The following is a 24,104-nucleotide window of genomic DNA, read 5'->3' on the forward strand; positions in this document are numbered from 1 at the left end:
GTTTCCCTGTTACACAGTCCTCTGCCTATTTTTCTGACATCATATACTCATCATATCACTACATGAAAGATTAATTAATTACTATCTTTGTTTCACTGCAACAATCTCTTATCTATTCTGTTGGTATTCAAAGCAATGCCACGACAAATTTGGAAAACTTGAAAGTAGAATTTTATATGCAACCTTTAAAGGTTATCCTTTTTATTGACTTAATTTATGTTTTTAACTTATTCACTTTAGGTCTTTCTCACTGTACCACTCTTGGTCACCTTCTCCCACAATCCTTCCTCCATCTTTACCCCCTCTTCTCATATTAGCAGGTAGATCCCCTGCTTGCAATCTCCCCACCCTGACACTTCAAGTCTCTGCAGGGCTAGGCATATCCATTTCCACCTAGGCCAGACAAGGCAGTGCAGCTAGAAGAACATATGACAGTCTTTGGTATAGTCCTAACTCCAGCTCTTTGGAACCCAAATGTAGACCAAGCTGCATATCTCCTACAATTGTGGGAGTCCTAGGTCCAGGCAACATATGTTCTTTAGTTGGTGGTTCTGTCTCAAAAAGCCCCAAGAGTTCATGTTAGTTAAGCCTTTGGTCTTCCTGTGAAGTTGCTATCCTCTTTGGGGCCACAGTCCTTCCTGTATTCTTCCATAACATTTTGTAAGTTCCATCGTTTGGCTGTGGGTGTCTGTGTCTGTCTGAGTCAGCTGCTTGATAGAGGCTCTCAGAGGACAGCTATGCTAGGCTCCTGTTTGCAAGCATAACAGAGTATCATTAATAGTGTCTGGAATTGGTATTTTCCCATGGGATGGGTCTCAATTTGCCTGGGTTATTGTCTGGCTGTTCCCTAAGTTTCTGTTCTATCCCCCATCCTTGCATTTCTTGTACAGATTAAATTTGGGTTGAAAGTTTTATGAGTGTGTTGGTGTCTCTATTGCTCCACTGCGGTTCCTACCAGGCTACGGGAGGTAGCCTCTTCAGGTTATATATATATATATATATATATATATATATAACCTGAAGATCTCTCGATAGATAGATAGATAGATAGATAGATAGATAGATAGATAGATAAAATCAGGAGGGAGGGTGGGTATGCTATATATGCAGTGGAGGATGGCCTTGACAGTCATTGGTGGGAGAGGAGATCCTTGGTCCTGTGAAGGTGGGATGCCCCAGTGTGGGGAAATTCGAAGGCGGGTAGTTGGGAGCCGGTGGATGGGTGGTGGCACACCCTTATAGCAGCAGCAGGAGGGGAGACTGGATAGGAAGTTCCTGGGGGATGAGGAAAGGGGATAACATCTGAAATGGAAATAAGTAGAATATCCAATAAAAATACATATAAAAAGAAATATTATGATAAAGATAACTAGATAATATATACATATATATATGCATGCATGCATACATACATACATACATATATACACACAAACATTTATTCTCTGTTTTGTGTGTGTGTGTGTGTGTGTGTGTGTGTGTGTGGTGTGTGTCTGTGTTTGCCCTGTAAGATTTTCTGAATCTTAATGTAAAATGCACCCTTGGTTATATAGGTTTCACCTCAGGGGAAAAAATAGCCTATCTATTGATGGAACATTTTTAGAAATTTCTTTTTGTAGATTTTGACCTCATAGATTGCTGTGGCTGAGTTAATTAGATTTATTAGATTGTGTATTAAACCCAGGCCTCATTCATATTTCTGCATATATTGTTGGTAAAAGTATCAATTTACTTTGTTTCTTAAGAGATAATTAAAAAGTGAAAGGTGTTTTACATGGACACAGTGTCTTGGTGACACAAGGGATGTTTGTAATATTGTTTAGTGAAGTTAATGAAGGCAAAGATCATTATGGAAGGGAAATTGTTGAATGCACCAATTATCTAGTATGAAGTGGTTAATTTCTTCTTTAAGTCAACACCTTCACATGATTCAGTAGGTAGTTCTGTGCACACCAGACATCAGAAAGCTTCTCCCCTGTGCCCAGAGGCATATAGAATAGGCACCAAACATTCCTGTGATTAATGTAATTAATAAAATCCAATGTTTTTGCACTACATTTCTCAAATTTCTGTTCTTACACATTAAATCATGGCAGGCGGAACTGAACAATAACCTCCGGCACTGTCATGTTCTTTAGAGCGTAATTGTCTGATCTCTTAGTGTTCTTTTTAGCATTAGTGCCTGTATAAGTTATCATCAGTTACTGTTAAGTAGCTAAATTGACACTGTAATAGTAGTTATGGATCAGGATATTACTTCACGAACATTCTTTTTAAGGTCTCGAACACTTCACACTTCTCAGTTCTCTTTCCCTCTTTATCTTTGTTCCCATAAGAGAGCATTACCACCTGTTTTGAGAAAACTAAAGCACTGAAAGATTCATTTTTCTCCTCATGTCTAAATCAATAAGCTAGTATTTCAATCCTTCCTTACGTTTTCTTTCCTTATGTTCAAGTGAAAGAATTGCTTCATTTCCTATGGCTTACAGTATCTCTGCTTGTTCTTTAAAAATATGTGCACATTTTGAGATCATCTGCCACATGAAGCACATATGTCTCCAAAAGGACTGATCAATATAAGCCAACAAATTTCTTTATACTCTTTTATTCATTTCTTAATTCACAACTACAAATTAATCTTTTTTATTAAATTATTCACTCACTTTATATACCAATTCAACTTCCCCTCCCTCTTTTTCTCCAAGTCTGTCCCTCTCACCTTGTCTTCCTGCATACTCTGGGATCTTGAAAGGTAGTCTGGTTCCTGGTTGAACTAAGGCTTGAAACCCTGGAAATGCTGAAAGGAAGGACAGTAGGTACTGCACCTATTTCCTGCCACTAAACACAGACCCCCATAGAATTTGGCCATCAGTCACTTGACAGCAACACCCCAAGCCCCTCCACATGTAAATGATGTGATCTGTAGTGTGCAGGCTCAAGACAGATCTTCATTTTAATGAGGTACCTAGATGCCTGGAGGGCTTAACCAATAAGCTTTCCTTCCCAGACACTCGTTCCTGTGAAAGGCATTTAACCTTAGGCCCACCCTGAGAAGTGAGGTATGGTTTTACTCATCCACTTTTTGCCAAGATAGTAAGTATCTTAAAACCATGGACTATCCCTTCATCAGGATCTGCCGTGGAGAGCCATGGAGAAGGACTTCTCCTATAGAGCCAGCATCTAATCTCTCTTAGATCTCTCTGTCTCTCAGCCATGGCTGCCACCAGGCCGAAGCTAACCTCCAATAAGCCAAGGACTCTAACCCCTAGCCCTACACCCCTTGGCAGGAGAAACTCAGCTGGAGATCCCCCCTTCTCCCCACTCCCTTATCCCCTATTCTGGACTAGATTCAGTTTGGGGGGGCACCCACTAGACTCTTAGCTCTTCCTCAACTCTCAGTAGTGTCTGGATGTCCAAGAGCCTGAGAACTCAACACCCTGGTGCTGAGCACAATGCCTACCCCAGCAACAGTACTGGATAAGTGTAGTCAACTCCCTAAGCCCTGCTTCACCATCAACTGTGTCCTGGGACATAACAGTCTCAGGACTCCAGAACCCTACACTATTCCCTTTCCCTTTTTCCTAGAGAAGTAGAGGCTTCCCATGGATATAAACCTGCCTCAGCATATAAAGTTACAGTAGGACTAGATTCATCTTCTCTTATTAAGCCTAGACAGAGCCAGTCCAGTTAGCAAAAAGGGGTCCAAAACTAGGCAACAGAGTCAGAGTCAGCCCGTGTTCCAGTTAGGGTGTGCATATGAAGAAAAAGCTGCCCATCTGTTACATAAGTGTAAGATGCCTAGGTCTGTCCCATGCATGCTTTTTTGTTGGTGGTTTAGTCTCTCTTAGTGTCTATGTGTCCAAGTTAATTGATGCTATAGGTTTTCTTGTGCTGTCCTTGACCCTTCTGGCTCTTTTGATTCTTCCTCCTGCTCTTCCACAAGATTCCCCAAGCTGCCTAATGTTTGCCTGTGGGTCTCTGCATCTGTTTCCATAAACTGCAGAGTGAAGACTCTCAGAAAGCTATGCTAGGTGAGAATCTGCAAGTATAGGAGAATATCATTGTGTTAGGAGTAGGCTTTCAGGACAAGTCTCAAGTTGGACCAGTCCTTGGTGTTTCCATCCATCTATTACAGTCATTCTTAATGTGTAGAAATTTACAATAAAATTAGTGTTCATTCTGAATTTGTGTGTGTGTGTGTGTGTGTGTGTGTGTTTGTGTGTGATTGAGTGCATGAGTGTAAATGAACCTGTCTGTGTGGAGGTGGATGTCTTTACTTATGCATGATCTACTTTGTTTTATGAAACAAGGTCTCTTCAAGTCCAGAGCTCCATCTACCATAATTTATACATAAATTCGATCACATTATCATTAATTACTTATCAAGTGCTGACAGATTCATATTGTGTTTTGTGTGTGTGTTTGATATTATTATATTGGCAATGAATTGGTCATTCCTGAGACAATTTTCAATTTGGGGGTTTTGATATTAGACTATCTCCCCAAATCTGAGATCTCTCTGGATGTTGTTTTTCAATGCATTTATAAATCTTTGTATCTTTGCCAACTCAAACTTTTAAAGACAGTTTATTCAATACATATATATGCAATAATACTTTTCTAATGCTTTCTAATTTAGAGAAATCTTTGACAACCACAGATACATAATAAATTTTTGCTGGCAACACATTACCTTTAAAATTTGATCTTATTCCTTCTGCTAGGCCTGCTCTAGGGACACCTTATTCTGAGCTTCAATACATTTCAACTATGGTTAGAGATGATAAATATATTTACACATATTATTATCATGTTCTTTTTGTGGTAAATCATATATATATATATATATATATATCACATATATAAATCATATATATATATCTTTGATCTTTGATTGTTGACATTTTAATAGTTAGATATTAATGCTATTTTACACGTGCACACACTCACACATATATATTCATTTAATAAATCTTATGAGTTATATATTCATGGGTTAACACTCTTGAAGCTTGAATTAAGACTTCTAATTTATAGAATTACATGATGATATTTTGTCATATTAAACACACATTTTTAATTATAATTTTTATGGTATTTTATGAAAAGAAAATATAATTAATTATTTGAGCTATCAAAACAAAATTAAATGAATGTGAAATATTAAAGAAATTGGATGAAAATTTGAAAACACACCTCAATTATTGAATACAATTCAATAGCACAGATATAATTCAACAAGGATAAGATAACTTTGGTCAATAAAGAAGGTATATGAAAACTCCACATATATTCTCTTCCCCAGTGAAAATAACAATAAAATGTCTGAAAATGTAAAATATAAGAGACATGAACTACTACTTTATTTATAGCTGTACAAATTAGAAATGGAAAATATGTCCATCTTATGTTAAATTGATAAAATAATGATACATCCACATAATGTAATATCATGCAATTATCTAATAAATAAGTAAACAAATATTGAAGCTAGACAAATATCATCTTAAGTGAGATAACTTAGAACCTAAAAGACAAATTTGGCATGCATTTTTATGTATGTGAATGTTGGCTTTTAATCCTTCAATAGGCATGCTACAATCCATTTAACCATAAAACTTAAGTATAGAGGAGGGACAAAATAGTGGAAAAATATTCCAACAAGAAAAAAAATAGTATGTATGGTTATGAAAATATAAAGAGATTGCCTGGGGCAGTATTGGAAAGAGAATATGGAGGATTAACTAAAAACAGTGAAAAAAAGTGGATAAGAGAAGGAATATGTGGAGGAACGTTAACTAGAAGGGCCATTTAAAGTTTAATGCAGAACTTACTACAGTAAAAGCTTTTGTAAATCTATACATATATGGAAGACATCAAAATGGATTTACCAAATTATGGTGGCAACATAGCCCCAACAAGATATCTCTTTCTCTCTTTCTCTGAAGAAAAAAGAAAAGAAAAGAAAAGAAAAAGAAAATGACAAAATGTCCAGTGAAAAAAATGAGTTATATCCAATTGAGATGTTGGCCACCAAACAACTCAGGTAAATGATAAGTCTATTGGTTGCTGTTCATAAACTGAATGCAATGCTCTGTTGCTGAAAACAACATGTATTTGTCTCACTTAACAGAATGAAGTCAAGCAGGTGACTAACTATAGCCTTCATCCTAGTGTTCATGAATAAGGTAAACACAACCAAGCCACAAGCCCTTCAAATTAAGGTGATGACCTTTCTGCAGGATGTGTTGGCTCAATAGTGGCAGAAACATTGTAAGAGTAATCAACCACCACTTGATTAGATTGGAATGGAACCCATATCTGACCCTGCTCAGATGGCCAAGAACCTGAAAGTAGACAGGTTATGACGTAGAAGAATACCAGATAATATTGTTTTGCTACAGGAATATAGAAACAAAATAATTTCTGATAATCCTCTTGTATACACATTGTTCAATGCCTTGTTCAGCCATTATTAGAGAAGCTTCCACCTGCAGTAGATGGGAACATACAAATACCCACAATTTCCCAATGTGTAGACTGAGAAATCTTGGAATACTCAGTCCTAAGATGTCTTCATCAGACATCTGCCTCAGGATTCAGGGGACATCGCAGAAGCAGAAGTGGTAAGAATGTAAGAGCCAGTGGTGGTGGAAGACACCAAGGAAGCAATACTTTTAGGACACAAATAAGACTGATGCACACAGGAACCAGAGAGACCATTGCAACATACCTAAGGCCTGCATAGGTCTGAATCTTATGGGATCCATACAATGAGTTAGGGGAAATGACCCTGATCCTTAAATAAGAGGCTTTGTCCAATTAACAAATGCTCTCAAAGAAAAAAATTCTCCAAAGATATCTTAATGTGTATACAAACCACAGTTAAGAACAGGCAGCATTCCCACCCATATGGCCAATAAATAATAAACATAATAGCATATCTAGAGATGTTTGTCTCATATCCTTTGTGCATTTTTCTCTTTATTTCAAAATTTCTTTCCTATATATTATCATTTGTGATTTATGCTTTGATGAGGTTTTTTTGGTGTGTGTCTGTATGTATACATTTGAATCAATGTGTTTCTTAAGGTTTTTTTTGTTTGTTTTTTAGTTTCATTTTCTTTTTAAAATTATGGTCCCCTCTAAATTTATATGTTTGTCATCTAAGAAAGAAGGATCACATGAAGTTGAGTGGGTGGTAGGATGGGGACAGTCAGGGAGAAGATGAGGAAAGAAAAACCATGATCAGAATATATTTACAAAAAATATACAATAAAATTAATAAAACCCAAGGGTCAAAGCAGCAGTAATGTCATAGAATAGTTACTTGCTAGGAAAGAAACTTATCATATATTCTAGTTTATGACAGTCTGAAGCATTCTATATAGCAAAATTTATATCTGAGGAATCTATAATACTAGAGAAAAATAATAGTCCACCTTCAAAATGTGCTTGTATAAAGGACTACCTCTTGGAGCATTGGCAACATTTTAAAGGCAGCATATATGAAATAAACTAACTCATAATCCCCTATCAATCATCAATCGCTAATAGCTCCTCAGCTAAGGGAAGTATTTTGTGATGATTTCTCCCATCTTTACTTGAGTTTGGGCTGCTTGAGCTTCTACAGGTCTGGGACAAATGATATTAACCATCATCTTGAAAAAAGTAACTTTCTGTTGAAGAAAAAAGGATGTACTAATTGTAGGTATAAATATAAACCATAGGGGCCAGTTTATTACTATTGTTATTAGTATGTTCATTTATCAGTATAAGAGTATTAGCTTCTTCCCTAGGATCTAGTTAGCATGGAATTATGAACAAGGTAATAGTATCATGCATGCGTCCCATCATGTGGGGCATATTACAACAAGATAATTGTTGACGACTCCCATGATTTTCAAGTCACTATTCCACTATTGGAAATGTATTGCGAGGCCAGTAGTGAAGCTCACAGGATGCACAACTAGATAAGACTGCTGATTAATGATTACTACAGTAGAATATAGCAAAACTTTCCAACACTGAGAAACATAATCAATAGGAATGAATTTTCCAAATTAGTGCAAACTTGAGATTTGCATGTCTGAAGTCTGAGGTGTGAACTATCTTAAACAAGTCATTCTTACCAACAAGTTATGGAGAATGACCAAGAGTAATGGTGATAGCCATTAGTATTTGGTGAGGGTATATCATACCCTACTCATGAACACTTTAAAGAAGCAACCCAAACCTGACAGTAGGCTTTTATATGATAGATTATGGTATCTGTGAGTGATATTTGCCTCTGTTTAGGGTAACTCCACCTAAGTGTATTTTCATATGTATGTATTTTAGAAATAGTCTACACTATTAGGTTTCTAAATGATTTATTCTTTGACGATAGTTATATGTATTTATATGTTCTCCTCAACCTAATATTTTGAAATACATTAATTATATATAATAGAAAATATTTGGCAATGTAATATTCTTACTCATAATGTTAATTCAAATATCTAACAGCTAAATACATATTATATGCACAGAATTTGCAAAGCAGTCATTCTTTTATATGTAGATTACTATTAAAGCACATTATTAAATACATGTGACTTTTACATTTAAAATATTTATTGTATAAAAATTTTCTCATTCCACAGATATGTAATTTTTCAGCTTCATTCCATGTTCTTTCTTGCATAGTAGTATTTTATTGCTTCTTTACATTTTATTCAAATACTCTCCTTGTTTATGATTATTTTATGGCCTAGCATAATGAATTTATACATCTATTAGGAATAAAACACAGCTACATTTTTCTTCCCTATAATAATATATAAATACAACCTCGTATGTATATACTTATGAATAATGAGGCATGACTCTTTTCTTTCTTGAAATGTTTAATTTAGTTTTTGAGATTATAATTACATTATCTTTCCCACTTTTATCATGCCTCCAAACCTACTTTCCCTATGCACTTTCTCACTCTCTTTGAAGTTCATGGTTTCTTTTTTCACTAAGTGGTATTGCATATATATAACATATTCTAAATATATATCCAATATCTAAATCTATACTCTATCTAAATATAACCTATTCTTTCAATCCATGTTACAGAAATTGTCAATGTATTAGTGAATTATCAATATATTCATGTCACTTCTACAATAAAATCTCAGCACACACAGAAATCCAAGTAAATCCCAAGCAATGTAGTTTCAATTCTAATACATTGTATTGTCTCTTTTTCTGCAAATTAATGTATGAAATACCCACTAAATTTACTTTATTCTGGCATGCAAATTAAACAGATAAAGCAATGTCTGAAAAACAATCATTCAAATGTCACATTTTTAAGGGTAGACCCATAATAAAATATGAACTTTGGAAATCATGAGAAAATACAGGCAAGTAAACACAGTTATCATTTAGATACTCTGTGTCAAAATATTTAAACTGCTCATGCTGAGCATATAACCCTTAGTTTGGATGTATTTAAAGGCACTAGATATTGTACATAATGTAGAATGCTGTGTAGTGATGGATATGTAACCTTGTGGATGCCAAGAAATGCTTGCTGACAGGAGCCTGATTTATCTGTCTCCTGAGAGGCTCTGCCAGCCCTGACAAATGTATACAGAAGCGGATGCTCGCAGCCAACCATTGGACTGAGCACAGGGTCCCCAGTGGAGGAGTTAGGGAAAGGACTGAAGGAGCTGAAGAGGTTTGCAAACCCATAGAAAGAACAATAATATCAAGCAACCAGATCCCCTAGAGTTTCCAGGAACTAAACCATCAACCAAAGAGCACATGTGGAGCTACCCATGGCTCCAGCTTCATACGTAGCAGAGGATGGCCTTATTGACCATCAATGAGAGGAGAGGCAGGAGTGAGTCGGTGGGTGAACATCTTCATAGAAGCAAGGAGAGGGGGATTGGGTAGGGAGTTTCTGGGGGGCAGGGGGGACTGGGAAAGGGGATAACATTTGAAATGCAAATAAAGAAAATATCCAATAAAAGATAAAATAATGAAAATGACTTTAATGTCTCGGGACAGATGATTTGTGAATTAAGATGTAGTAATAAAATTGAGTTCAATATTCTCCATCCTTCTAAAGCACTGATAAGGCATCTTGTTGCTAAAATAAGTAATCCAAAAAGCAATGAGTAATTACTAAATAGTTTCATGCTTATAACTCTTAAATAATCAAGTACAAATCATGTGTAGAATGACTGTAGGAGAACAGTAAAAAGATACTCAGCACAATGAGACATGGGAAATTCTTCTAATAGTGGCTAAAGATTAAAATTTTAGCTGATGTAAATCATGCAACCAGCTCTGTCTTCATGTTTATTAATATATACAAATGATAACTCAAGCATATCTTTACCTGAAAAGTAAATGTAACTACTGTTGGGGGCCGACTTTTAGCAGAAAGCGGCTATCAGCTTTGCAGCCATCTTGAGCCATATACCCTGACATGAGACTTGGATTACAATAGCCTACAACAGCTGAGCACACTCTGATAATCTTGGTTTAGATACCTTGGGTGTGTGAGATTAAAGGTGTGTGAGATTAAAGGTGTGTGACTTAAGAGTGTGACCTAGAGATCAGATTTAGAGACCATCCCAGGACGAGAACAATGTGGAGGACACGCATGAGGATCCAGATGCTGAGTCTACTGCTGTTGGAAACTCAGGGATTAACCATCCAACTGTGGGCAATAGCCAGAACTTGGCCAGTCCCCATGCCCATCCATAGCAATTCCCCGGTTCTGCCCACCTTTTTCTCCACCTCCTGTGAACAAGATATGCCTTGCACTATTCTCACTCAGGAGGCCCCTGCAAATTATTCAGCCACCAATTATACCTTGGCAGGCACCTTATGTTTTACCTTTAATAAGAATGTCTCTCCATGCATTTTCCTAGTACCCCAGTATTTAGTGAATTGGCTAGATCCCATGGATTTAGGAGGAGTGAGCACCGGAGTATTACATGCAGCTCTATCACAAGTGAGCTCCGGTTTTAGCCAGGGGTCGGGAGAAACGAGTACTAATTCTAGCTCCCCCCTTAATATTACCACTTTACTTATGTCTCAGTACCTAATTATACCCTCTGATAGTAATTCCACCAAAGGCAATTCCACTAAATGTAAGGTCCTGCATAATTGTCCACCTTACCAAGACTTTCCCCCTGATTTTTCCCCCTGCCAAAGCTCCGATCATCGGGACACCCAGTTTTCTTCTGGGTTTGAATTTAGTCCTCCTTTATTTAGAGCCAAGTATACCAATAACTCCAGGATTGCAACCAGGCCAGGTAACATCTGGCCCTGGTATCAATGGCTACTTTCTAACAATAAGTCAGCCTTTACTTCTCTCACCCCATTTTCTAGATTGAGAACGGTCAATTTTTCAGTAGTCAACATTAGTGCCACAAGGCACCCCAATGTGAGTTTAACAGGTATTAAGATTAATAGACAATTATGGAACCATTCTTACACGGAGGCTCCCGTTTGTGTAAAGCCCCCCTTCTTCTTTATTTTCACCAATACATCAGGGGTGGTGCTAAGATGCAATGCCTCTGGGTCTGCTTGTTTAATATCTGAGTGCTGGAATGGGACTAGTACCACAGCGTTGGGGGTGCGGTTACCAACCTTTGTACCCATCCCAGTTGAAGCTGATCCTGAACAGTTTCCTATACTTACCCTGTTGCGCCATAAGCTTGACTTTGGTATCACAGCAGCGAGATCGTGGCTGCCATTGTGGTGTCTGCCGCTGCGGCCACTACTGCTGTGGTTGCTCTGGCCTCTCAGGAACAGACAGCAGAGACAGTCAATTCCATTGTGGTGCAAACAGCTGCTGCACTGACTACCCAGAGAGAAATTAATGCCCATCTTACCTCTGGAATACTGCTGGCCAACCAGTGAATTGATATAGTTCAAAACCAAATGGAAGAATTATTTAAGGTTATTCAAGCCTCCTGTGTCTATTCCATGAAAGGTCTCTGTGTTACCCCACTACTAGCTAACTTTTCTCAGTCTGTCAATCAATCCAGGGTGCTGTCAGAATATCTGCGAGGCAACTGGTCATTATGAGCAGAAGAATTGATGGCCAGATTATTTACTCAGATCGCCCAGCTGAACAGGACCAGACTGGAGCCTCTCTCTCTGGGCGACATCACCTCCTGGATAACTAATGCTTTTTCTTTTTTCAAAGAATAGGCGGGTGTCTTTATTTGGGGAGCCGTGGTGTTGCCGGTTGCATCTTTTGCATGTGGCTTCTATTCAAACTAAGAAGAGACCATGCCAGGCACAAAACCATAGTCTACCAAGCCTTGGCCACCATGGACGAAGGTGAACCTCCTCATGTTTGGCTTGCAACCCTAAAGTAATTATGAGCAGGTTTCAGCAGATATGAGCCCTTGATGAGTGTACTACTGGCAGTTTGAGGTGTCGAGTGGGGCGCTCAACACTCAAAAGGGAATGTTCCATGAGTGTGGATAAATTTCCCAAAAGTATGCCTGATTACACAAAGGTTTGATGCCAAAACCTCCTCTCTACATGGACAGCTGTGAGCTGGCCCGGGCGCCCTAGGGCGGAGGTTCCCTTTCCCCATCAAAAGGCATGGAGATGGGTATGAGAAGTATTACTCATTGCACAAAGACAAGAGAAGAAACCCATTACAATATCTCATTTTGCACAGGGGATCAGGCCTCTGCTTTCCCTCACTGTACAATTACACTCATAGGCAACTATCATGTACCCGTTCTGTGACTTAGGGATTGCATTAAAACAAAAAAGGGGGAGATGTAGGCCACCGCGCTGACTCGGCTGGTCAAGATGGATATGTAGGCCGCTGACTCTATCCGGTTTGGTCAAGATGGTGCCGGCTTTCCGTATGATCTACTGGTAAACAAGTGCACTGCGCATGAGATCACCTTTGGGCCAACTCAGTTATGGTGCCAACCCCTCCCGAGTGGGATATGCTAATGAGGTGCTGCAATCCTGACCAATCGCCCCCTCCCGAGTGGGGTATGCTAATGAAGCACCGCAATTCTGACCAATCGGGCACCTCCACGTGCTTTCTCTGCCCAGGGCTGGGGGTATATAAGCAGCTCGCCCTGGGCACTCCGGGTCCCCTGCATAATGAAGAAGTGCTTCTACAATAAAGGCTGTTGAGAAGGATCCGGTTGTTCACCTCTTCCTTGCTGGTCAAGTGGGGCGCGACAGTGAAGAAAATTTATATAGCCATAAAAAGTAATCCACCTTCTTCTTCTTCGGGAAAACACCAAATGGCGGATGATGCCGGTACAGCTGGAGGACCCTGCGGGCCCGGGGGCCCAGGATTAGGAGGCCAGGGTGGCTTCCGCGGAGCATTCAGCAGCCAGCGATCTTAGGGGCCAGGGTCGTGGTCGAGGCCGTGGAGCTCATGGAGGAAAAGCTGAAGACAAGGAGTGGATCCCCATCACCAAGCTGGGCCGCCTGGTTAAGGACATGAAGATCAAGTCCTTGGAGGAGATCTACTTGTTCTCCTGCCCATTAAGGAGTCTGAGATTATTGACTTTTCCTGGGTGCATCCCTAAAGGATGAGGTTCTGAAGATCATGCCAGTGCAGAATCATACTTAGGCTGGCCAGTTCACCAGGTTCAAGGCTTTTGTGGCTATTGGGGCTACAATGGTCACGTTGGTCTTGGTGTTAAGTGCTCCAAGGAAGTTGCCACTGCCATCAGAGGGGCCATCATCTTAGCCAAGCTCTTCATTGTCCCTGTGCGAAGAGGCTACTGGGGGAACAAGATTGGCAACCCCCCCCCACTGTTCCATGAAAGGTGACAGGCTGCTGTGGCCCTGTGCTGGTGCATCTCATTCCTGTACCCAGAAGCACTGGCATTGTCTCTGCTCCTGTGCCCAAGAAGCTACCGATGATGGCCGGCATAGACGATTGTTACACTTCAGCCAGAGGCTGCACTGCCACCCTGGGCAACTTTGCCAAGGCCACCTTTGATGCCATCTCCAAGACCTACAGCTACCTGACCCCCGACCTCTGGAATGAGACTGTGTTCACCAAGTCTCCTTATCAGGAATTCACTGATCATCTTGTGAAGACCCACACCAGAGTCTCTGTTCAGAGGACCCAGGCTCCAGCTGTGGCTACAATAAAAGGGTTTTTATACAAGAAAAATAAATGGATTAAGTCTGTTAAAAAAATAAAAAGTAATCCATAGAGTGTTACAATTTTAAAATGTTACATGGTTATATCATTAAAAATTTATTGGACAATGAAAGTCCAGCACAATTTTTACAGACCTTGAAAGAAAAATATGCAACTTCATATGGAAAAACCCCCAGGATAGCTAAAATAATCCTGTATAATAAAAGAACATGTAGATGTATAACCATTGCTGACTTCAAGTTCTACTACAAAGCTATAGTAATAAAATTCATTAAGTATTAGCAGAGAAGCAGACAAGCTGACAACAATTCCATAGAATATTCTTATTAAAAATGGGATTAATAAGATGTATGAGATAGTCTTTGGTCACAAACAGGCTGAAAGTAAAAAATAATTGTTTCAAGTCATCGAATTTTTCCAGTATATAGATACATTTGCATTATGGTATTATGGTTATTCCTTTCTCAGGAGCAAGTTGAAACATTATTTCCATTTATTGAACAGTGAAGACAACTTGTGGCTATGCTTTGACCAAATAATATGTAACAAATTGATTTTCTGTGAAAATTGACTGCAGGCTTCTGGAAAACTCATATGTGCTCCTTCAAAGAATTTTGTTAAGTCTCTATTTTTAAATAAGTGATTATTAAATAGCTAAGTCTCTAAAAATAAATTTTAGCTATAAATTTTTCAGTTAGCCAAATTGATGAGCAAAATAAAATATAGTACAATTTGGCCTTATAATTTGACCTCTGCAATTCTCACACAAATATATAATTGCTTTAGATTTAGGATTTTTTGTGAAATGTTTGGAAATTAAAAGAAAAAAAGCTGCCATTCTTCCATGTCTAAATTCCAAACATTTATTTTAAAAATAATTTATTTTAAAATTTAAATAAATTTAAAATTTATTTTAAAAATAAGAAAACATTTTGAGGAGAAAGCAAAGACTACACGTAACCAAATTGAATTCAGCTTTTCTCTTTACAAAAATATTTATTAGAGAATTAACACAAATATTTATGCTGAGTAAAAAAAATTGAAAATTTCAGAGAAACCAAAACTAAACTTGTATTAGATTGCATTTATAAGAAAAAACAAACAAACAGACAAACAACAAAAGAAAAATCACCAAAGCATGTTTGACTGGTTATTAAAATAGTCATTATAGTCAAATTGGTGTCTGCGAAAACTATGAAACTATTTTCCCTACAAAGATCAGGCAAGCTGAAATTTCACTTAATTTCTAGGAAGCTTAAGATCATTTAGCTATTGTCAAAAATCCTTGAGCTTAAGTATACCTAATTAAATTTATGCTAATAGAACTTAATTCTGCTAATTGCACTCATGCTGCCCCTGATGCATTAACTACTGCCATCTGGCCTCTCAGTCTCCAGATCCTATCATTTCTGCTGTATCAGAGTACCCACCCTAGTGCATTTTCATGTTAGTCAGGCTTGCCACACAAAGTTCGACACCTACCCATACAAAATGAGCCTCTCAGTGTTTCATCAATTAAAGCTCTGTTGGGAGAGATTTTTAGAAGCTGCTGTCCAGGGTCTACAAACTATAATGACTTCAATATTACAGGAATTTTGCGTCCTTACATATGTTCTATAACTACGCAAGGAAATTGCATTGTTTTGCATTTTTAAGTAATGTCATGCTTGTCAAAGGCCAGATTTGACATCACAGGGTAAACCAAGGCAGGCAATAAAATCATATAGCAATGACTATTGGGGTCATGCTAATAGTCGATGGGGACACCTCTGACAGTGATAGATGATTTACAGTGTCATCAGTGCTGACAGAACAAAGTGTAATTGTTAGTTCTTTTAAGATGTCCGACCGCAGTTCAGAACAGACCACTCCAGACCACACAGTTTCAAGGGGGAGGAGGTTTATTCAGGAGATAGGGCAAAGGTGGGGAGAAGAAGGTGGAAGGATAAGAGAGAAGTAGAAGCCGGCCATGACCACGTGGAGAGAGACAAAGGGGGGCAGGCAGAGAGGCAAGAGGGTAAGACAAAGAGGATAAGAGATTAAGAGTAAGAGTAAGAGAGTGAGGAGGGGGCAAGCAGCCCCTTTTATAGTGGATCAGGTCTACCTGGCAGTTGCCAGGTAACTGTAAAGGTGGAGTTTAGACAGAATACTAACAGTAATTATCTGGGGCTAGCAGGAATGCACAATGAGAAACTATGAATTCTTAACTTTTAAGTGTACATATTTGTAGAAAGACAGACAGACAGATATACATATGGTGGATAGGGCAGAACACCACCAGCCACACCTTATTTACTCTCTCAGCATATTTTGTACCTTCTTAGACAAAAATTCTCTATAAAATTACCTCATAGATAAAATGTTACACAAAGGGGGTGTGGCAGAAGAATGGAGATAGTAAGTTCAAAGCAGTATTTTATTTTATAAGTTCATTATAAGTTCAAAGCCACAGTTCCATATTGCCTTGATTTTTCATATTGCATACCTGTGGTTTATCCTTGGACATGACCTAGAATTAATGTTTTTCCTTGATCAAAAATTTGTCTCAAGTCTAATTCTCTCTTAGTGCAAATTATGAAAGTTCATTGTATTTCTTATTATGCAGCCTTTACTTACTATTCTATGAGGAGGGGGTATATTCTATTCTTGATTCTAACTTACTATATCTTTCTGGAAAAAACAACTAAAATCAACTCCTTAAACTTTCTTCTTAAAATCATCTCAATGGAATTAGAAATTCTATGAAGTATTTAATTCATCTAAACAACATTAATACATGAAAGTTTATCTTCATGTTGATCTGCAGGAGATTTGCCTAATAGAGTGTATCTGTGTCTAGGAATCATCAGGTTATGTAATAATGGCAAAAAAGGCATATCAACAACAAGAAGCAGTCTTGGGACACAGTCTCTGGGGCTGTGCCTCTCCAGAGTACAGCTATAACTGCCATGTAAACAGTGGGCGATCTCCAGGAAAATCACTTGCTTGCCATATACTTTCCTAGGTGGCGTCTGTCACATGTTTGAGTCTCATTTGTATGTATAACCCTCCTTAATGAAGTCATTAGTTTACAGCTCAAATACCAAGTTCTCCTTTTGCAGTATATTAGAACAAAAGAAATCTTTCTTAAGTTTCCTTTGGTGTACCTCTCTACGTTCTCTGGTTGTAAATTTTTCAATGCCAAGTTTGATATTTTCCTCCTGGCTAAGGACATGCATGCACTTTTGTGTCAGCATAGTGATGTCTTTGATTTTAATTAGGGACTTGATAGCAATGAAGGTTAGATGGTTCATTTAACATCATTGACCCAAATTGTTAAAGAAACTGTTTTGCATGTACCTATTCCTAGATAGGGTTTGTAAGCAAAGAAATTTTAGAGTATCTGGAAGTTCAAGATTTTTAAAGTCATCTAAGATTACTTTCAAAGCTCTGTTAGATTTTTTTTTATATTCTTATAACTGTGTGCAGAATGATACAAATAGTTATATAGAAAATGCTTCAAATTATAGCTCATTCAGTATTGTAGCCACTCTAGTAGGTTAACCAAATTTTTCTCAGGTCATCTCTGTTATCAAAACTGAGAGTCGCAAATAGAGCTTCTGGTTCAACTCACATTCTTATTTTACCATTGTTAATCACTACATCATCTCTGTATTTTTCTCAAGTACTGTGAAAAGAAAACAAGAAGTTCCACACTCTTTATAATCACTGTGGTTGCCATGGTAACTAAGTATCTCTCACTTTTACCTACAATTCATCTTATGTTACTGAGGATGCTAATATGAGTTCTTGTGAGACCTGCTGTTCTATACAGCAATTCCCAGTTTGAACGTGGATTTCTCTTAAAGGTTAGAAAAATGAAAACCTAGAATTCTGTTACATTTTTATTTTTAGAAATATATTTAAGGTCAGGTCTATATCAATTAGAATAGGAACTGAATAAAAACATCAGTTTCATACAACTATAAATAAAAGGGTAAAATTGAAATGATGTTACAATATAGAGTAACTACGAAGATTAGTAGAGATTTGCAATAACTAAAAAGTTATCATACCTAGAAAATCTGAACGAAGGAGAAATAATGAGGTTGATAGGATATATGGAAGGTGACCAAATAAAGAAAGCAACATGAAAAGGAAATCTGACACCTTGCCATAAACACATGAGTTTTATGAAAGAATAACTAGTGAAATAATAACATGACCCAAAAAAGAAAACAAGGAGAGTAGAGTCCACTGCTGCAACTAAGCAAAGAAATCAGTTTGTGAGGCAGAAAGCAAATAAATAAATAAATAAATAAATAAATAAATAAATAAATAAATACAGGTGGCTGTATCTTTTAAAACTTTTTTTTTGTAGAAGTGTGGCCATGGTTCTTCCTCCCAGTCCCAGCCCCATGATCCCAAAAATACAACTCAGTCTCAAAATGTATTTAAAAATACCTTGGCCATGCACCTAGACTTTTCTCTAATTACATATAACTTAAGTCATCTCATTTATTCTAATCTATACTCTGCCATTTTGCTAATAACTTGTGCTCAGGTGCTATGTGTGCCTTGCCTCACATATTCTAGGGCAAATCTCTGTGCCTGGCTGTATCCCAGAATCCTTTTGGCCTCCTGGATGTTCCGCCTTCTATTCTACCCTTTCCTATAGGCTATAGTCTTTTAGTTGACAGGTTATGCATCCATACAATACACAAGGTAGTCTCTTTACAATCTTTGTTTGAGATTATTCTATTATTTATATTACCAAGTATCTTATTGTCATTTATCAAAATTCAATGTGTACTTCTGTGGGTTAATATTTAACTCTCCTATACTACTCTGTCTTCTGATTTTTTTGACAGTAACTTGATACTTTCTGACTATTGTTCTTTGGCATAATGAGGTATTCATTTATTATTCACTCAATGTTCAGGATTACTTCATGTTTCTATGATTTTTGGAGTTTACATGTTAGTTTTTCAAATTAAATTTTCTCTTTCTCTGAAGAGTATTATTGTAGCTTTTCTGTGGATTTCAGTAAATTTGTAGATAACTTTCAGTAGTGTATCCATGTATGTGACAGTAGTTTTAAAATGTATATCTTATGATATATATTCTCTACTCCAGCATCACTCTTAATTGATTTACAGTTCCCATCATTCAAATATTTTCCCATCATGTTGGTTCAAAAATAAACATAAATATGAACTAAAAAATATTAGAGAAGAACAGAGAAATCAGGTCAAATGGCATTCAGAATTGCATTTCAACGGTCACCAAAATAAAAATGATTATTGACAAATGAGACCCCATAAAATTAGAAAACATCCACAAGAAAGGGATGTTGTTCAGTTGACTCTCTTGAACATGAAAATGTCTTAATTATCTAGAAAAATACTGGGACATCTACCAGTAAGTAGTATTTACTAGGGGATTTACAGTTTTATGTATTACTTATTTCAGTGTTACAATCATTTGGAGGGCCCCATAAAGATTACTATGTGGCATCCAAAATCTTATAAATGGAAATAAATAGTTAATTACATAGGATTAATTTAGAAAAAGCAATTTCATATACATATCTGCATATATTTATGTATATGTGTAAATACATTTACATGCATATGTATATATACATGTATATATATGTTAGTATTAATAATAGTTAATTACTTCATTTTAAAATATTGCACACTACATAGAAAGTTTGCTAACAACTATTTTCAGAGAACAATGAAGCAACCTTGGAGTATATCACTGAGCATTTAAAAATATATCTCTTTATGCTTTGCTAAAGTGTGGGTATGCAAGTATTTTGAAATTGTACTTAGGAGGCTGGGCTTAGTTATTTGTATCCACTCATTGGGAGTCAAACATACACACTCAGCAGTCTCCCCATTGCTGCTCCTTATACAGTCCTTAGAACCGAGCCCTTTTATAAAATGCTGTAGGCAAACTCTCTACCAATGGGCCATACTCCCAGCCACATCACTTACTGATCACAAGATGTGGTGAACAATACTGTTTTGAAATACAGTGAAAAGTGAGAACAAAATAGTCTTTGAAATAATAAGAGAGGGCAATAGAAAAAGCAGTATATAGAATTTAAATTAATCGAAAGCTCTTGGCTCTGATTATGCTATACATGTATTATTTTTAAAAAGGTAAACAGTATAGTCAGAGAATCATACCAAAGGTGGCAGGAAACACGTTTATGAAGAACAAAGGGTGTTTGGAAAGGGAGTGGGAAGAGATTCTTCTGTGGGGAGTTGTCTGCTGGGCTAGAAGATAACATCTGTCTAATATTCGGAAAAGTCAAACAGCCTGGCAGAGAATAGCAAAATGAATGTGTTTGCTAATGAGTACTAATTAACCTGTTTGGCTGGAAAATTTAGCTCAACTCAGTGGATCTACCACATGCTGCCATCTGACTAAATTTTAACACTGATTTGGGCTAATCCTGATTTATTTTTAACAAAGATTGAATCCATACGCATCTATTTAATGATATTTTATAGAGAGATATACAGATGTTTTAAAAACCAGCTATAGCTCCACAACATTTAAGAAATCATGTTTTCTTTACTATAAATTATTAAATATTTAAAAAAATAATTCGTTATATGTATGTGTACATATTCACGTATAGGTTTGTGCACCTGTGTGTGTCTATGAAGGTCAGAAGAAGAGTCTCATCCTCGGGAGGCGGCTTTACAGGCAATTGTGAGGTGGGTGCTGGGCACTGAGCTCAGATCTTCTGCAGAAGCCGGAAGTGCTCTTACCTCTGGAAATATTTCTCTTGCATCTGTTGTAGAATTTTTATTAAGAGATTTAAGTTACTTTTGACTTATAAAACATGTATATGATCCAGCCAATAATGCAACTTGAATAACTGGAAAATGTTGATATCACTCCAAAAAACTGAGTGAGCAGTTTCCATATTTTGGGTCATTCTATGAATGACATTCTTGTCGTATGTGGTGGTGAGTTTTAGCTATGCTGCTTTCTTTCCCTGCTGATTGCATGTGTGCACCCACCCAGAAACTATCTTGGATCAGCGAAAGCATGCAAACATTAGCTTAAGGCTACCTCAAAGCCTGGGAACTCCTAAACCTTCCCTGCTACCCCAGTGGCCATTTACACGAAGTCTCACACAGCTTAGGCTGGTTGGCTTTATTTCCTGGCTCTCCTGCATCCCATCCTTCCAAACCAAGTCATGGAGAATCTTCCCATTCCTCTCTGTGTGCAGGCCCTCACTTAACCTAAGTGTTCTGCCCAGCTGTTGGCCTTTGGTATCTCAATTGATCAAAAACCAATTGGAGACAAGGACTTTTATCATTTGTGCATGTAGATTCCCGATTTAATCAAAACATTGGAACCAATTTCTAACAGTTGTACATATACACACTTGAATTTCTGCTTTATTAATTATTAAGAATTTTCAGAATGAAAAGCTTCATAATCCATTATATGACGTGTTTACATTAGATGTAAGCTAAAAATCTCCTACAAATAAGCACTACTAATAGTTCTTATCTTTCCCAATATTTCTCAATATTTTAAAAAATATTTTTGATTGCATTAAAGCATTAAGAAACTGATTTAAAACATTTAACTTGATTTTGTAAGCATAGTATATTTAGATATTAATATTATATATAATTAATATATAATATAATTGTCTAAGTCAATATTCTGTTGCATTAGAGAGAAATTATTATGGAGGAAAACATTTTACTCGAGGCTTGCTTACAGTACTAGAACTTAAACTTTTCTTTAATGTGTTTGTTTTCCTTGTAAGAATGCTTTTTATCTTTTTATTGACCTAGTATTATTTTACAATCATAAGAATACTGCCGGTACATAATTATTCTGTTCTTTAGGACACAATCTGATCCCATTCTCTGTCTTTGGTTGCAAATATTATATTTCCTTTGTCAATCTATAATAGTTGAAACTATGACACTGTTGAGTTTTTGTTTTTGTTTTTTTTTTTTTTTGTTGTTGTTGTTGTTGTTATTTAAAACAGGGTTTCTCTGTGTAGCCCTGGCTGTCCTGGAACTCTGTAGATCAGACTGGCCTTGAACTCAGAATCTGCCTGCCTCTGCCTCCCAAGTGCTGGGATTAAAGGTGTTGTTGAGAATTTTACATCACAACCTTTGTTTGAATTTTGCTAAAATATTTATGAATAATTTTTCATTTTGTAGCCACCACACGGTGAGGTTGTCACTACCCATGTCCGACCCGCGGAATAAGGCAATGGCAACCGTGTTCTTCTTCAAGTGGTTTATTCAGCTATCCCTGTACAACGCGCTTCCTCTCTCTCCTTCTCTTCTCTTCTCTTCTCTTGTCCCCTTCCCCAGCTCCCGCAGCCCCTTATAAGCATTGCCTTGATCCTATCAGCAACTGCCACGAAGTCACTGGTGATTGGCCATTCTCAATGATGCGAGGTGGGGTGATCAGGTAACCACACCTCTCAGTGCACACAACTCCATATATGGAGTTGTCTTTTCTCTCAAGCAATGCCTATGCCAAGTGCCACCTTGTAATGGAGAAAGTGGAGCCGCTTCCCACATGAGGTAAAAAATATATTTTCAGATCTTATTACTTGTTTTATTTTGAGATTTCTGATTCTTTATATGTCATGTTCATCACAGCAACAATTAACAAAAAAGAGTTAGTTCAGGGGAATTAACTATGCATGGGTGTTAGAGAAATGCTGATCTGCGCTATGATGATGATCATAAGAATAGAGGACAGGCAGGTTTTAGGCCTTTAAAAATCGAACTACATTGAGTAGGTGACAGAATTGAGAATCATAAAACTTTTACTTTTGCAAAGCATGTTCCTTGTGAAATTGGGCAAGCTGACATTTACACAGTGCTAAAGAACACTGAAGATGATTAATTTCATTATTTTACAATTTTATATCGAAATTTCCTTCCTAACTTTAAGTTACTTTGGGAAAGTTTATGCAGTTCATTTTATTTGTTTGAATTATGTATGGCTGTTAGCTTTACAAGGAAATGTTACTTTAAAAAAATGAAAATTCTTGTTATTAGTTCTTCTTTGAAAGTCTGGTAGCCTTCTGTACTAAAACTGTCTGGCCCTAGCTATTTCTGGTTGAGAATTTTTTAAATAACTGCTTCTATTTCCTTAGGTGTTATAGGACAGTTTAGATAGTTAACTGATCTTGATTGAACTTTGGTATATGGTATCTGTCTAGAAAATCATCCATTTCATCTAGATTTTCCAGTCAGATCTGATGAGATTTTTTGAATTCCCTCAGTTTCTGTTGTTACATCTCCCTTTTCATTTCTGATTTTGTTAATTTTGATACTGCCTCTGGGCCCTTTACTTAGTTTGACTAACGGTTTATCTATCTCGTTGATTTCTCAAAGAACCAGTTTTCGGTTGTTATGTCTCCCTTTTCATTTCTGATTTTACAAATTTGCATACTATCTCTGTGCCCTTTAGTTAGTTTGGCTAAGGGCTTATTTATCGTGTTGATTTTCTCAAAGAACCAGTTCTTGGCTTTGTTTATTGTTTGTTCCATTCTTCTTGTTTCTAATTGGTCAGTTTCAGTCTCAAGTTTGGCTATTTCCTGCCATCTACTACTCTTGCTCTATTTGCTTCTGGTGAGTAGGTGAGAGTGGTCAGAGGTAAGGTGTGAGGTATACGCTCTCAGAGACAAAGGAGATGGGGATGGCGAGAAGAACTCTTGAAGGGGGAGACTTGTTAGTGGGGGCAATATTTGGAATGTAAATAAATGAAACAATAAAAATCATGGGCTCTGTTTAAAAGTCAAATATACTATTGGTCATATCTGCTTTTTTTCTAGCATAAAGTGTTGTTATTAAAACCAAATGTGATCAGATTTTTTTCTCATATAAGTGATAAATATCTCTTTGATTTCTTGATGTTTAAGTGACTTATTTTCTTTAACGTACTGAAGTATTGT

General features: G+C 37.1%; 1 pseudogene; it reads left to right on the forward strand.

Annotated features, from left to right (window-relative positions):
* Positions 1 to 13,256: 13,256 nt before the first annotated feature.
* Positions 13,257 to 14,207, forward strand: LOC117705149 (small ribosomal subunit protein uS5 pseudogene; annotated as a pseudogene).
* Positions 14,208 to 24,104: the final 9,897 nt, after the last annotated feature.

Source organism: Arvicanthis niloticus, chromosome 3 (genome assembly GCF_011762505.2).
Source record: "Arvicanthis niloticus isolate mArvNil1 chromosome 3, mArvNil1.pat.X, whole genome shotgun sequence".
NCBI classification, from domain to species: Eukaryota; Metazoa; Chordata; class Mammalia; order Rodentia; family Muridae; genus Arvicanthis; species Arvicanthis niloticus.